General features: G+C 37.5%; 1 non-coding gene across 1 annotated transcript; it reads right to left on the bottom strand.

Annotated features, from left to right (window-relative positions):
- Positions 1 to 1006: 1006 nt before the first annotated feature.
- Positions 1007 to 1113, bottom strand: LOC123453832. The gene has a single exon (XR_006633010.1). It is a non-coding gene; the product is annotated as a U6 spliceosomal RNA (small nuclear RNA).
- Positions 1114 to 15707: the final 14594 nt, after the last annotated feature.

Genomic DNA, 15707 nt, shown 5'->3' with positions numbered 1-15707 from the left:
CCTCTTAGTTCTAGAAGCTTCAGCTCAAGCTGCTCAGAGGTCACTGAACAGGCATGTGTAAAATGCCTTAAATGGATTTGTGCAAGCAATAGCCATTACGTGTATGTGTGTGTGTGTGTGTGTGTGTGTGTGTGTGTAGTGTATCTTGTGTTTTTGCTTGTGTGTGGACACACATGTGTGTGCAGGTGCATGTGCATATGTGTGAATTTGGAGGCCAGAGATCAATGTTGGGTGTTTTCCTCAATTTCCCTCCATTTACTTTTTGAGCAAGTATCTAACTGAACCTAGAGCTCACTAGTTTGTCTAGATTACCAGGTCAGGACATCCCAGGGATCCTCCCGTCTCTGCCTTTGCAGGCTTGGAATTAAAGGCACATGCCAGCACACCCGGATTTTATGTGGATTCTGCAGATCCAAACCAGGGTCTTCATGACCTGTGTGACAAGCACTTTATCAATAGGGACATATCCCTGGCTGCTAAAACTCATTATCAGTTTCTCAGGTTGAAGACCCTGCAGTGTTCTTGGGACTGTACATAATAGGAGAAAATTTCAAAAGAGGTAAAAGAGAATAAAGAGATAAAGGATTGATTGAAATCTGCGAACAACTACAGCTCTGGCTCCTGGACTAAGTAGACAACTTCAAGACAAGGATGCAACAGTTTGAATTGCTTTGGGCAATGTCCAAGTCTTTAATGACATGGGTTATTAAATTGTGTGAGTGTGAGAGATTTGGAATCTAGGAAAATTTAAATGGGGTAGAGAGGGAAAATTTAAATGGGATAAAGTGAGGGATGGGGCTAAGAAGTGTCTAGGAAAGAAAATATAATTTGTTCAAGTTTTTTTTTTTTTTTCAAGGTAGGGTCTCACTCTAACTCAGGCTGACCTGGAATTCACTATGGAGTCTCAGGGTGGCCTCAAACTCATGGTGATCCTCCTACCTCTGCCTCCCGAGTGCTGGGATTAAAGGCGTGCACCACCATGCCAGGCTAACAGTTTCCATCATACCAAAATATGGAACGCTCCACGAATTTGTGTGTCATTCTTGCACAGGGGTCGTGCTAATCTTCTCTGTATCGTTCCAATTTTAGTATATGTGCTGCTGAAGCGAGCACCCAAGTTTTTAATAATAAACCCCAAGAGGGTACTGTGTGATCATTTCAAGAATGTAGACCTTCAGGTAAAGATAAACAGAGAGGTAAAGCAAGAATAATCCCTGGGTTTATAAGGTCATCAAATCCTTGGCTGGTGAAACACAGACCTGAAGTACTGGTTTTTTACCTAAGAATCAAGGGGACATGAACTTTTCTTGGCCTCTTCCTTAACAGTTGTTTCCTTGGGAAGTATCCTAGTATTTTTCTGAAAGCCAACTGAACAGAGTTTGTAAATTGAAGAGGTGACAAAGAGGATGACAAAGGGGATGGAATGTGGACACATAAGATAGGGTGCCACAGAGGAACAGCTTTCCTCAGGAGAGAAAGCCAAGGGAGGAGAGGAAGTGGTCATGGGGTAAATGCAGTTTTTACCCTACTGCTAGGAAGGACATTTTAAAATGCTGACAAGTGTTAACAGAAAGCATGAACACCTAGGGTGTTCTTAAGTTTTCATTACTTCCTGCTAGCATTTTCCTAAAAAGTACTCTATCTGCTTACAAGATTTTCTTCTCTTTGGTATATTGTATAATTTTTTATATATTTATTATCTGTCATGTATGTATGTACATACCTATTGGCCATATATCTTGTGTTAATCAATCATTTTCCTCCATGTTTGCTAAAAATACTTACCTGGTAAAAGCAGAGTTGATAGCATGAACTTTGATACTCAAGTCTCTGTATATATAACTTCCATGCAGTATGCAGCCATGTTTAGTGCTATTTTGAAGGTTTAACAATATGAAAGTGGCATGTGTTTAAAAATGCAAGTGGTAACAGGTGAAGAGAGATTAAAGAAGGAATGTTCAGGGCATGTCAAAGACAGTGATAGTATTTTTCAAACTTCTGTGTACAGAAAGACTCCCAGGGCCTACCTGAATATAATCTGCCTCATTGGATCTGGAGCGAGTCTTGGGACTCTGCATGACTAGCAGAGGAGGGAGGCAGGAGGGTTACCAGACAGATGGGGTTGGTATAGAAGTTGAAGTGCCTGAACTTGGCCTTTATTTGAAGGCATGAAAGAGCACCAAGCAGAAGGTACAGTTTCAGCATCAGGAACAGTTGAAAGATACATGTTGGTGGCAAGGGATCTTCAGAGTATGACTCAGAATTGTCTAGCCTAGAAAATGTGTTGAACTTTGAAAACAATCAGCTTATGAGGAACAGAGCTAGACAGTTTGAGAGACATGGAATCTGAGGTTTTGGCCATAAGTAAGGGATGTGCATTTGGAAACCTATGTGTTTGCTCCCTCAACATGTCCATGGTGTGACTTTCCAAAATAAATAAATTAAAAATCAAAGAAGATTGCAGATAAGGCATAGTACTTAAGGTGCTTGCCTGCAAAGCCAAGAACCCAGGTTCGGTTCCCCAGAACCCACATAAGCCAGATACACAAGGTGACACATGTATCTGGAGTTGCTTTGCAACTGCTAGAGGTCCTGGCATGCCCATTCTCTCTCTTTATTTCTCCAATAAATAAAATAAGGGCAGGGGGGAGGGTCAATCAAAATTCAAGACATTCTGAATAAGACATATGAAAATCCTTTTTCTTGAATAATGGCATATCCAGATGCCCTAGACTGGTACTAGGAAATTTTCAGTGCCAGTGATGGGATACCTTCCATTGAGTTGTTGGCCTGGGAGGTCCCTGTTACCCCTAAAACATTATAGGCTATTGCCAAGGCCCTTGGTTTCCCAGACATGACAGATGGTAATACCATATTGCTGAAGACTTTGCATGTCTGAACAGTGAAGTCATTGAGAAATCAAGCTTGTACTGAGCAGAAAACCTTTTCCTTGTAGCCCAGACAACTGAAAGCTGGAAAAAGCTGCACTGTATGCAGCCTTATGGGAGAAAAATGTCATCAGCAGTGAAAATAGTGGACACTGGGAGCCTCAAGTTTGTTCAGAAAGGCCATTGACTGAACGAGTGCAATAGTGGCATGTCTTCCCTGTGGGAAACCAACTGTCCTTTAATTGGATTGAAGGCCCATTCTATGGGAGGGAGTACATGCCTGGTACTGAAAACCTAATCAAAAGCCTATGGCAGGCGAGGTCATGAGCCTTAGGGGAATAAAGTTTGCTCTTGTCTGAATAAATGCATATATTATTCTCACCAAATTTCCCTAAAAGCACTACACTTAATGCTCATGTTCATATACTAATGACACTCTCACTTCTGGTTAGAGACGTTTCTCTTTTCAGGTGGCAATGACCACTGGAATGACCCAAAAGGCAACATAGTGCTGAGAAGAAGAGACAGAGGAATGTCCAACACTGAAATATCTCTATCACACCCTCCAAGGCTCAGTGTCCATTGCAGAAGTGGCAGAAAGAATGTAAAAGCCAAAGCTTTACATACAACTGTCCAGACAGAAATTGGCCTTGATATCCATGACCTTACAATGCCTAACAATACCTACACAAGACCCTCATAATAGGAGAAAAAGATGATGACATCAAATTAAAAGAGAGACTAATGGAGAGAGGGAGGGGATATGGAGGAGAGCAGAGTTATGAAGCAGAAAGCAGAGGAGGGGAGTGAAATATACATGGTTTGTTGTCTGTAAGTATAGAAGTTGTCAATAAAAACATATATTTAAAAAATTCTTTATTGTAAAAGTCACAGACAGGAGGATATGAAACTCCAAGGTTCTCTTTGTCAGTTTTCAGGTAGGTCACGTTTTCAAGTATCTTTATACCAACTCTGTATCTCCATGGCAAACTGAATATGAGAGAGATTCATTCTAATGCTTTGTTATCTACTTAGTCTGTTATCATTATTTTCATTATTTTCCCCTTTGGCCTAGAGAAATGATTCTATTAAGTGAATCACTGCATGTAATTCTTATGCCCTTGATATTTCTTCCTCTTATTCTTTAATCATATTCTTCTGTTTACTCTCATCTTCTTTCCTAAGAGGAGTACATAAATATACTTCCAAGAATGCAGTAGAAGTGTAATAAGTTTATTATCTCTAAACCCAGAATAAACAGAAGCATTTCAACATTTGTGAATACCACAGCTGAATTGTAGTTCATGTGACTAAGTACATCTTCTTATGTTCTTGTTGTATGTATCAAATTGGTCCTATTAATATAATATTCTCATGTATTATGTAACAGATGACAGTTAAGAGCAAATGTGAAGAGCCCCACCTTATAAGACACTATATTTCCCCCAAAATGGTAGAGATGTTGTGCACCAAATCCCAGGCTACAATGCAATACACCTGACACATGGCCATGGAGACAAGAGCCAAGTCTCCAATTGCAGCTCCTACAAACATGTTTCATGAAAATTAATTAAACAGTTCTTGAGAGGAAAAACAATGTATTATGATTTTTAAAAATAGATTTGTAAACAGAAATAATGAAGAGTTTGGGAGATTGAATTTAATGAACCAAGAGAGGAATAAATACATTAAGGAAGCATCATAATGAATCAGAGGGTGTGGAATATAAGTGGTCTTGAGAGACTGCCTTCATGTAGAAACAGGGAAATGTGCTCCAACTATGTTATGTAAGGTTACAGGGCATCACCCCACCTCAGATGTCTGTTCTGTGGACATTACTCTGGAAGGATATTGGGCATTGGGAACGCTTCATAAATTTCTAGCCTGCTAGGGCACTCGAGGGTACTTTGAAGTAGTAATTTCTCTACAGTAATCTGGAGTTGAGAGGCTATCAGACTGTATAGAAACTAACTTGGGCCTTGGGAATTGTTCAAATGGTCTAGGAAGGACCCGAGTTTCTCAAACATGTAGCTCTAGAAATTTGATTTTGACTCTGAGGTGGTCAAGCGATGGGAAATAGGCAGACGTAAAATGAACTGGTGAAGCATAAATATCCAGTTGCTTATGGATCTGAAGTTGGAATCTGTGTGCACAGACTCTGTAAAATACGTGGAATTGTCAGCATAAGGATTACACTGGGAGCAATGAAAACAATGGTAATTATAAGCCACATTGTTCGCATTAGGTCTATGCAGAAATCCCAGTATTGTCCAGGGCATTGATGTTGATGTTATAGCCTGATAAGGAATCTTTGTTTTTCTCAGTGCTGAATATCAAATAACTAGTTCATGGAAACTGCCCATGGGGGAGTAGTGGGGAAATTTAAGCAATATTTATTGGACAGAAAAATGATGCTATGGAAGCATTCTGGTTAATACTTTTGAAACATGGGGTCTAGTCTCTAGCATGTTTATAGAACCCTGGGAATTCAAGAGATTGCAAGAGCTTCAGCTTTCTCAGCTCTAACAGGGAGAAGTTCATCTTGACACTTTTGTCTCAGTGTTTATACTCCTCTTCCCAGAAGGACAGTAGAGTGAAGGCCGTATAGAGAAGGGTTGAAAGCCAGAATGAAGGCTCTATGCTACAACCAGCTGTGAAGCCTCAGGGAGTGACTCACTTCTCTGGGCCAACCTCAGCTGACTCAGTGCAGCACTAGTGGACAGAATCTGTCTTTCCAAGCTGTCTTGACCTTTGCAATCTGTGTACCAGAGAGTGCAGTCTCCATCCAGTGAGCATATGGAAATCCTATTTTGACACTCTTGTGTAGGGCTTGGAGGCTGATATTTATGAACAGCAAAGGAAATGTTCTGCTTTGCAGCATGCACTTCAGAACACCTTAGACTCCATCACTCAAAACCTTACATAGTAGATGTTGGGTTGCAGTTCTAATGGTGCACATGCATGATTTCTCCCAGGAATCAATTCCTGTTTCAGGAGTGCATATACCATCAACTTTCCTTAAATGTCCCAAACCAGAAGGTTGTAAAGGGAAGCTTCTAAAATAATTTTTAAAGGAAAGATGTATCACCAAATTAATGGTATATGTATATAGTTTTGTTAGTGTCACATACCTTTATATGACTGCACAGTTGATTTCCACATGTTTCAGGCTGAGAATTTAAAGTCTGTCCCAATTAGTCAACAGTCATCCATTCTCCATCTCCAAGCCTTTGACAACCACCATTGGCCCTGTTGATGTCACAAATTACAGTTTTAGATATCCTCTAAAAGTTTGTTAATAGACTATCTATATTTTGCCTGGTTTATTTCATATAATCAGATATTAGAGTCCATCAATACTGTAAGTCTAGGTCTGTTTCTTCCTTCTCAATATTGAGCAACTCTCCAGTGTATATTACAACCATATTTTTTAGCTATCCATCCAACTTGAACATGTAGTTTGCTTCCTTTTTCTGGGTTGTTGAGACTCATGCTGTTGTGAATGCAGAAATCCAGAGGAGGTCCTCAGGCAGGAAATGCTCTTCAGTTCTTTAGATCATGTACCTAAAATTGGGATTGTTGTAACATACCATATGTAAATTTTATTTTTTTCTCCATTTTTAATTTTTGTATTGAATATGTTATTTTACTGGGATATATTCATTGTACAAAGTAATGGGTTTCATCAAGACAGCTTCATTATCTTATTGCAATAACAGTATTCACTCACCATATCCTTTCCTTTCTCTTATTTTTCATCTCTTTCTTTTTGCTAGGCCCTTTCCTTTCCACAAATGATCCCTCTTCTACTTTCATGTCATATGCATATATGATAATACCATATTTACTTATCAAATATAATAAATTATTATATATGTGATCACATATATGATTATATGCATATATATGATAATATGGTATTATGCGCATATACAATCATATTTAATATTGGTTCACATTCTATATGTGATTATATATGGTAGGATACACATATGTAAAATCACACAAAATACAAAAATGAATTTTGAATATGATTAGAATAGAACAAAAATCACAGGCATCTAGACAGCATACAGTGAAATTGCAGGAATGAGGAATCCAGAATCTTATATATCCTCCATGTCACCTCCCCCAGAATGACAAATTAAGTGTTTAAGTGTTCAATTTTTATGAGAACAAAATCAGACAGCCCATTCTTTTTCCAGAGTTCTTAGTATTTTTCTTCCAGTTGAAATTTATGCCAGCCAATGGACTTAGGTAATGTTAGTATCAATAAGAAAAAAGTTTATGCAAAACTGTCCTATTCCAGAAAATGATATACCAGAAAATCTCTGGGAAATTGATTTAGTGGGTTTAAATTTGTATGCTGAAGAATTATGTGGATGTGCAAACTAACATATGCTAGATAAACTATGATATGATAGCTAAAGAAAGGGATGATAGACATGTAGATGATAGAAAGGCAGGCAGAATTTGCTATTTCATAGATGGTAGATAGATTGAGGTAATAAATGGATAAGTAGTTAGATGGATGTAAAGAGTAAGTACATGATTATATGATAAATTATAGATATAAAAGGTGGATAAATTCATATGATATATGACTGGTAGATACATGGGTAGAGGACAGGAAGATAGATGATATTAGCTAGCTTGATTATAGATATATACATGGACAATGGATAGACAGAATGTGCACATGGTTACAAATTTGTGATCAACTTGCAGAATCTCTGATTGAAAATGATCTTGGAAACCATGTAGATTGAGGTCCTGCTTTTGTGGTGTGTGGGTATGTCTGTGTATGTTCATAAGTGTGAAAATTGATGGCAACATGCTGCAGTATGCCTATGGAGGTCAGAAGACAACTTTCAATTGTTGATGTTCACCTTCTACTTTGTTTGGGGCAGGTTCTCTCATTGCCACCATTGGGTTCACCAGGCTGGTTGACCCTTTAACTGTCAGGAAATCCCCCTGTCTCTGCCTCCTTTCTCACCACAGACATGCTGAGACTGTAGATGCTAGAGCTACGGTGTCTGGCTTTATGTGGTTTACGGCAGTCTGAACCTCAGGCATCAAGCTTGGACAGCAAGCACTATATCCACTGAGCCATTTCCCTGCCCGAGAGCCCTACTTCTAACCAAGATCAGATCACAAGTGAAGGGAAATTTGGTAACTAGGAGCAGACACAAAATGACCATTAAATTCTTAAGTCTTGAAAGCTTTTGTTCTAAAGTGTTTTCCTAGAGTCTAAGAAAAGTGATTCATAAATGAATAATAAGTAAACTATTGATTGGTGGATATTTTAAAAAGAAAGCCTCAATGCACTGAAGCATATGTTTTAGACCTTGATTTAGCTCCCATTGTCTACCATGTAAACTGTGGAGACTATGCACTGTGGATTGGGGTATTGAATTCTTCTGCCTATGTTCCAGAAGACAAGACTCATTTGATGTCTCATCTCCTGGGTATCTAGAAAGAGGAGAAGCAATGGCATATTGAGACCATCATACTAGATTAGTCCTTTCAAGTGTTCCATGCCATATTTCAGGCATGGATGTCCTGTGAACTGGAATTGAAAAGTCTATTATAGAAACTCACTAACTTTATACTCAAACAGCATGGTTTTATAGCCAGATTGAATGATCACAAAATACACAGGACCTAAGTAATATACTCTGGAGATTTTGTTACTTGAAACTGCATCATTTTAGGAATAAAAAGTGTAGGATAGCTATGAAGACATAAGAAGAGTCAGGCTTTTATAATTTAGCTGACTATTTCTACTTTAAAATTTGTTCCTGCCGGAAAATTTTGAATCTAGTACTTCAAGGTTAGGAGGGATATATGGCAAATTCATTTTGTTGTTTGCTAATTTGTTATATTGTATTTCAAAAAATGACAATTAGCATAGAGTTCAATTTGGCTCCTTAGAGAAGCTCTATGTTCCTATTAGAGCTAAACACTGTTTTTTTTTTTTTTTTAATTAAGTAGAAACTGTATGGATACATCAAATGTTGGTATCTTCATTCCCCTCCTTCCTGCCCCACTCCATTGAGGGGCCCCATTAGTGGGGTTTCTGGCATTCACCATGGAGTTGTGGGTCTTAAGTTGAGAGAGGAACCATCAGTCATTGTGGGGGGAGAGACGGAAATGCCTTTGGATATTTCATGCCACTCTGTGGCTTTTACATTCTTTCTGCCTTCTCTTCCACAAAATTCCCTGCGCCTTTGTGGGTGTGCCTTAAGTCTACTTTGGTGCTGAGCTCTCAGCAGCTTCTGGACTTCCGCTTTGGTGCATTTTGAATATCCTCAGTGTCTGTCTCCATCACCGTGGCTCAGGTTGACAGGCTTGTCATGGAAGCAGCATCTTCCTTCCTTCGCCAATTCCTTCGTGTCTTAACCTGGGCCCTAGTTGCTGTGCTAGGGGTGGTTCAACTGCTGGGTCAGTTATACTTGTCCTGGTGATATATTTTGGTTGTACTCAGTTCTTGCTGCTTTCTGCAAAAGAAAAACATATTCTCCAATGGAGAGTGCAATTCAGATTAATGAAAGCATATAAACCTTATTAAATTAGAGATTTGGATGGGTGTAGCTGCATGTTTGGCCAGACTAATGTAAGCTTCTCATATCATCACTACATGTTAACTGTGTTATTTCTACACATATGTACATGTTTATTGATAATGCCCATTCACCCCATTCCTACCCCCTTTATTGACTTCTCTGCATTCTCATTCTCTAGTAACCCCTATGCTCTACTTTCAGATTGACCTTCAAGTTTCCACATATGACAAAGAAGGTGATAATTGTCTTAGAGTGTCCAGTATATTTTTCTGAACACAGTGTACTCAGTTACACACATTTATCTGCATCTAATGTGATTTTACTCATTATGGCTGAATAATAAATGCATACATATATACATACATGCATACATATACACATAATATTTTCTGTGTCCTTTCATCCATTGGTGGGCAAGAAGATTTTTCATGTATTTTGGGTTGTGAATAGCACCTATGCAGGTGGATCTATTATATGTCAATGTCGTTTCCTGTGGATAATTACCTTTGAGTTCTATAGCTGGATCATAGGACCCATCTATTTTTCCTCTTTAAGAAAATTCCATATTATTTTTTTTAGTGACTATATCAATTTACATTACCACCAGCAACATATAAGTGTTCTTTCTTCTCTACATCTTTGTCATCAATTGATTTTTTAAATTAAAAATGTTCTGATTGGTATAAAAGAAAATCTTTGAATTGTGATTTATATTCTCCTGATATCTTTTTTGTTGTATATGTGTATTTCTTTTTTTTTTTTTTTTTTTTTTTTTCGAGGTAGGGTCTCACTCTACCTGAGGATGACCTGGAATTAACTATGTAGTCTCTGGGTGGCCTCTAACTCATAGCACTCCTCCTTCCTCTGCCTCCGGAATGCTGGGATTAAAGACATGTGCCACCACGCCCTGCTACATGTGTATTTCTGTTTCTGAAAAGCAAACTGACATTCATGAATCCACAAAGGTTGCTCGTACCTCCCACAAGATCTGCACTGTTCTGAGCCCATCAACATTTTGATATGGAGGAAGGAGGTCAAAAGGAATGAGACAACAAAACAAAGGAAGTACTACCTGAAAGAGGAGAGTCCTTGGGAGAATGAGGTATACGAGGGGGGACTAAATAAGATAATGGAATGTGAACATACACAAATCACAATGTGTTCATAAATTAAAGTTCTCAATGCTTTTAAAATAAAAATTATATTTTCAGATCATTGGGACACTTTTTTTTTTCTTTCTTTCTTTCTTTTTTTTTCTTTTTTGGTTTTTTGAGGTAGGGTCTCACTCTAGCTCAGGCTGACCTGGAATTCGCCATAGAGTCTCGAACTCACAGCGATCCTCCTACCTCTGCCTCCCAAGGGCTGGGATTAAAGGCGTGCGCCACCATGCCCGGCCATTGGGACACTTTAATTGGAACACTTGTTTTATTTGTTTGTTTGTCTATTTTGTTTTAAGATAAGTTCTTACTCTAGCCCAGGCTAACCAGGATCTCATGGTACAGTTCTAAGCTGGCCTTGAACTCACAGTGATCCTCCTAAATATACGTCCTGAGTGCCAGAATTAAAGATGTGCACCACCATGCCTGGCTACTGAACATTTGGGTTTTTGTTTTGTTAATTTTTAAATTATATATACACATATATATCTGCCAGGAAATAGCTCCCAGGATGGAGGTCTGTCCTACCCTGTTCACTGTGACACTTACAGGAAGGTGCCCTTCAGCATTGATGAAGCAGTATTTGGGTGTGATTGATTTGGCAGGATCTTTAATTATCAAGAAGATGATGCCCATTCTAGCAAATGACATAAATGAATTTGTGGAAGAGAGACAAGGATTATAAAAATCTCCTTCAAAAGCTAATCTTTGTTTTTATTGTGCAGAATCGAATTTAGGGTCTTCCACAAGAATTAAAAAAATCATATCTCAGGCTTCACTTTATGTGATTTAAAAATAAAAGTATTTTACAGGTTCTTTATGATCGTATTAGCATTACTATTCCATGTTTGATTATACTTATCCTGAAAGCCCCACACAAGACGAGCCTCTAGGAGAGCTGAATCCTCCTTCTGCCATAGAATGTGTTTCCAGAGTCAAGCTACATGTAGGTTGTCACTGTATGTCATAGTGATAATTCCTTAGGGCTAATTATGTTATCAGCTGATAGAACAATGTCTCAGTGACTATTGCAGTGCTTATTCTAATAATGGCATGCTTATCCTATAAAATCAACTTTGAGATAGAAGACTCCTACAAAGAACAGATGGACAATGAGGGAGAGTCCTTTTAGTAGGACTGGAATGTGTTTTCTAAGTTAATTTGCATTTATCATTTAGTGAATAACTCTTTTAATTATTAATATTAACAATTAATTTCTTTCTTAAAAATATTTATTTATTTAAGAGAGAGAGAAACAGGGGGATATAGAGAAACAATAGGCAGGCTAGGGCCTCTAGCTATTGTACACAAACTCCAGATTTATTTGACACCTCGTGCATCTGGGGAATCATGCCTAGGTCCTTCAGCTTTGCAGGCAACACGTGAACTGCTAAGCCATCTTTCCAGCCTTTAATAATTCACTGGGAGGGGAGAGGGAAGGAATATAATGGAGAATGGAATTTCAAAGGGGAAAGTTGGGGGGAGGGAGGGTATTACCATGGGATTTTTTTATAATCATGGAAAATGTTAATAAAAATTGAGGAAAAAATAATTCATTTCAATGACTGAATTGAATAAGTTTGAGTCAAAAACTTCCACATGTATAGTTTTACAGATAAAAGATGTACCACATAGTATAAATTTGAGTCAAAATGAAGTAATGGCTTTATTCACTAAAATGGGGATACATATAAAACATATATCATATAAGATGTATATGATGTATAATATGTAAAATATTTATGTAAATATATAGAATAATACAACATCATAATATGTCAATACTTTTCTAAAGTCATGTAAAAGGTTTGGAATAATGGGGGATCAGGTGTAATTGCATCTCTGTAAATCTTTGAATTTCATCCCTGAAAATGAGAAATATTTCAAGATATGTACTTGATTGACTGCTAAAAATATGCCACACCTTTTAGACCAGCAATCATCATCATCATCATCATAATAGTCATAACTATCCTTACTTGTGAGCCTGAATTGTGAAGAGTAGCTGTTTGAATACTTGTAGCTGGGATTAATCTCAATTAGTGAATCTCTGTTACTATTGAATGAAAAACTCCACTAGGAAATTGGACATTGCTAACTTACTATACCACACACAGTTAATGTCTATTTAGGCTTTTTAACCACCATGCCTATCCCAGGTGACCACTTCCACCTCCCAAATTATCACACTTGAGTCATGCATTTCATGTAGTTTTAAATATCAAGTCCATCTTACAGATCAGTAGGTCTGATGGCCAGTGTACATATTTGACCATGACAGATTTGTTCCTGAATGAAGGACTGAGAAATTATGAAATGTCTAATAGTATTAATTCCTTGAAAGACTTCTTTCTCACAGGATGCTCCAAGGTCCTCTGGACATTGTCCTAGTATTCATGCCAACATGAAAAATCAATTCCCTGGTAGGAACAAGGAGGAAGTGAAAATGATTCATAAATCGGTGTTGTGGTCACTTACTGTCCTTTCTTATTGAAGTCACTGGGAGGAACAGAGCAGACACAAACTCTCCCTTGCTCTGTCAAGCCAAGGAAGCTACATGCTCCATATTCCTTACTCAAAGTGCATGTTTATGTTAGAAGATATGGAAAGTATGAGAACAGAGAGGCATGAAAGCCCTCCACATTCTGCCATGAGGTGATAGCTGTGCTCACACCTCTCTGTACCTGTTTTCTTATATTTATATATTATAACACTCAAATTGTTTGCATTCTACCATGAAAATCATTCTCCCTTTTGAAAAATCATTTAGCAATTTTTACTTCAATGAATTTTATAGCTCAACATAATTTTAAGTTAATTTAATTGACTAGTTGAATTAATAGTATTATAAAGACATAGTTTTTAAAATGAAAACTATTATTGGATGCTTGATTTGTTAGTGACACTTAAAATGCTCTCATAGAATATTATTTTACAAATGTGAATTATTTTTCTAAGTAAATTCCTAGAGATGAAACTTGTAGTTCATAGGATTTGTACATTTTTTATATGGTTCCTGAATGTGGATCCCTAGCAGCAGAGCCCACAATTTTTCATTATTTTATACCTGTGTGAGCAGTGGGAAGTTAAAAAAAAATGCTGGTTTTGTACAGAAAAAAATATAATCATATTTTATCTGTACACTTATTTTGTAGTTATTGAAGCTAAACTAAATGCACTTAGTTTTTTAGTTTTTAAAAGAAAAGGGGATATCCAAAATTTTGCTCATGAAATGACATTTGTAACATGACTCATGGGGAATAAACTTGAATGAGGGCTCAAATTGTTAGCATTGCCAATATCCCTTCTCATTTTGGTTCACCTCCTTTCTTCCTTGGATTATCCATTGCTCATGCAAAGGGCAGAATGAATAAATTCCTAAGAGTCCTGTAAACCTGTCTATCACAGGAGTGAAGTTTACTGGATGACAACTTTTTGGTTAAAGTTGATCATAAGACCTAGAGTTTGTACTGTTACTAATTCTGTTCTCCATTTTACAGACAAATAGCCATATCAGCAAATGTAGGTTATAAGCAGCAGTTGAGTTTCAGGAAGGTAATTTCCTCTCATAAAGTCTCAGAATCAGGTAGTGTATGCAGCAGGCAGCTCTGCCCTGCCTGTGTGTGTTCTTCTCTTCTGTTTCTGTTTGTAGAGGACAGGATGCATCAGGATCTGTGGACACGCCAGGATCAGTATAACAGGGAAGCAAAGGTCAAGGCAAGGAAAAAGAAAACCAGGATGAGGAGATTTCACAGCCTCCCTCTGGCATCCCCAGGGAGAGCTGAATCTCTGGGTTGCCTGAAATGCCTCTATCAACTCACCTGTTGATCTCCAAGTTAGTGTAGATGGTTAAAGCCTCTATGCTGTACGAATTTGATTCTGTAACCCTAGTTGGGTCAAGTGTTGACACCTTCAAAAATACCCTGGGAGAGGCCAATGGCTCTTGATTGAGAAATTGGAGGATGTCCCAACCCTGTCAATTCAAACTGTGACCAGGAAAGGCACTACTCTGGAAAGTAGTGCCTGCTCCAGTCTAGTTTTAAGCTCTTGGGTCTCTCCTGGCACTTGCAGAGTTGGGTCCTAAAAGTGGATTCAATGACTGGCAAAGTTTGAGAAGAGTTTCTATGAGTCAATGCCATATCAAATCCTCAGGAAACAAAACAGAGCCTTTTTGTCTGGTTATCAGTGCTCCATGGGAGAAAATGCTTACCCAGACAACCCATCTGTATTATAAATTCTCCCTACCAACATGTGTATTTAAAAAATCCTTCTTACAGTCTTTCTTTTTAAAAATCATGTTCCATTATTTGGTCCCACAACACTTAAAGGAAACTAAGGTTTTTATACCATTTTGAAGAATAAAAGCTAAAAGAAAACTACTTCTCTAGAAAGTAAAAATACCAGTAGAGTTGTTCTTGAATTAGCCTTAAAACTTTCAGTATTAATACAAGCTGTACTTTTCCTCAAAAAAAAAAAAAAGCTGATTATTATCACTCAGCTCACCATGTCTGGGAAGTGAAGTCAATAACATTGTCCTCCTTGGAGAAGAATGAAAACTTATGCATGTGGACAACTGTCCAGTGTGTGCTCATGATTCAACAGTGAAAGAGGGTACGCTTTCCACTTGACCTAGCTCATATTAACACACAGCTCACTTCTTTCTGGCAATAGTTTATCTTTTAAATTTTGGGAAAGTATAAGTTTTAACCTTTTGTCACTTGTCATGTGTTTATAGAACATGTTCTTTCTAATAAGCAAAAAAAAAAAAAAAAAAAATTACTACCCAGTCACCTCACCTAGAAATGTGAAACTGTCAAACAACATTCTAAACTTCAGAAATATTAAGATATTTTCTTAAATATTTAATTACTTAATTTTGCATAGTATTTAAATTGAATGTCTATATAATCTGGTCTATAGCAACAAGTCTATCTATCTATCTATCTATCTATCTATCTATCTATCTATCTATCATCTATCTATCCATCTATCTTATATGTGTGTGTGTTGGTATATTGTAATAAATGTATATATCACTTTATATCTCCCACAATCAAATAGAGAGATAGAAAGAAAAACACAGAGATAGACAGATA

The sequence above is a fragment of the Jaculus jaculus genome, chromosome 12 (assembly GCF_020740685.1).
Source record: "Jaculus jaculus isolate mJacJac1 chromosome 12, mJacJac1.mat.Y.cur, whole genome shotgun sequence".
In the NCBI taxonomy this organism is placed as follows: Eukaryota; Metazoa; Chordata; class Mammalia; order Rodentia; family Dipodidae; genus Jaculus; species Jaculus jaculus.
This window is presented reverse-complemented; position numbering and strand designations above follow the sequence as displayed.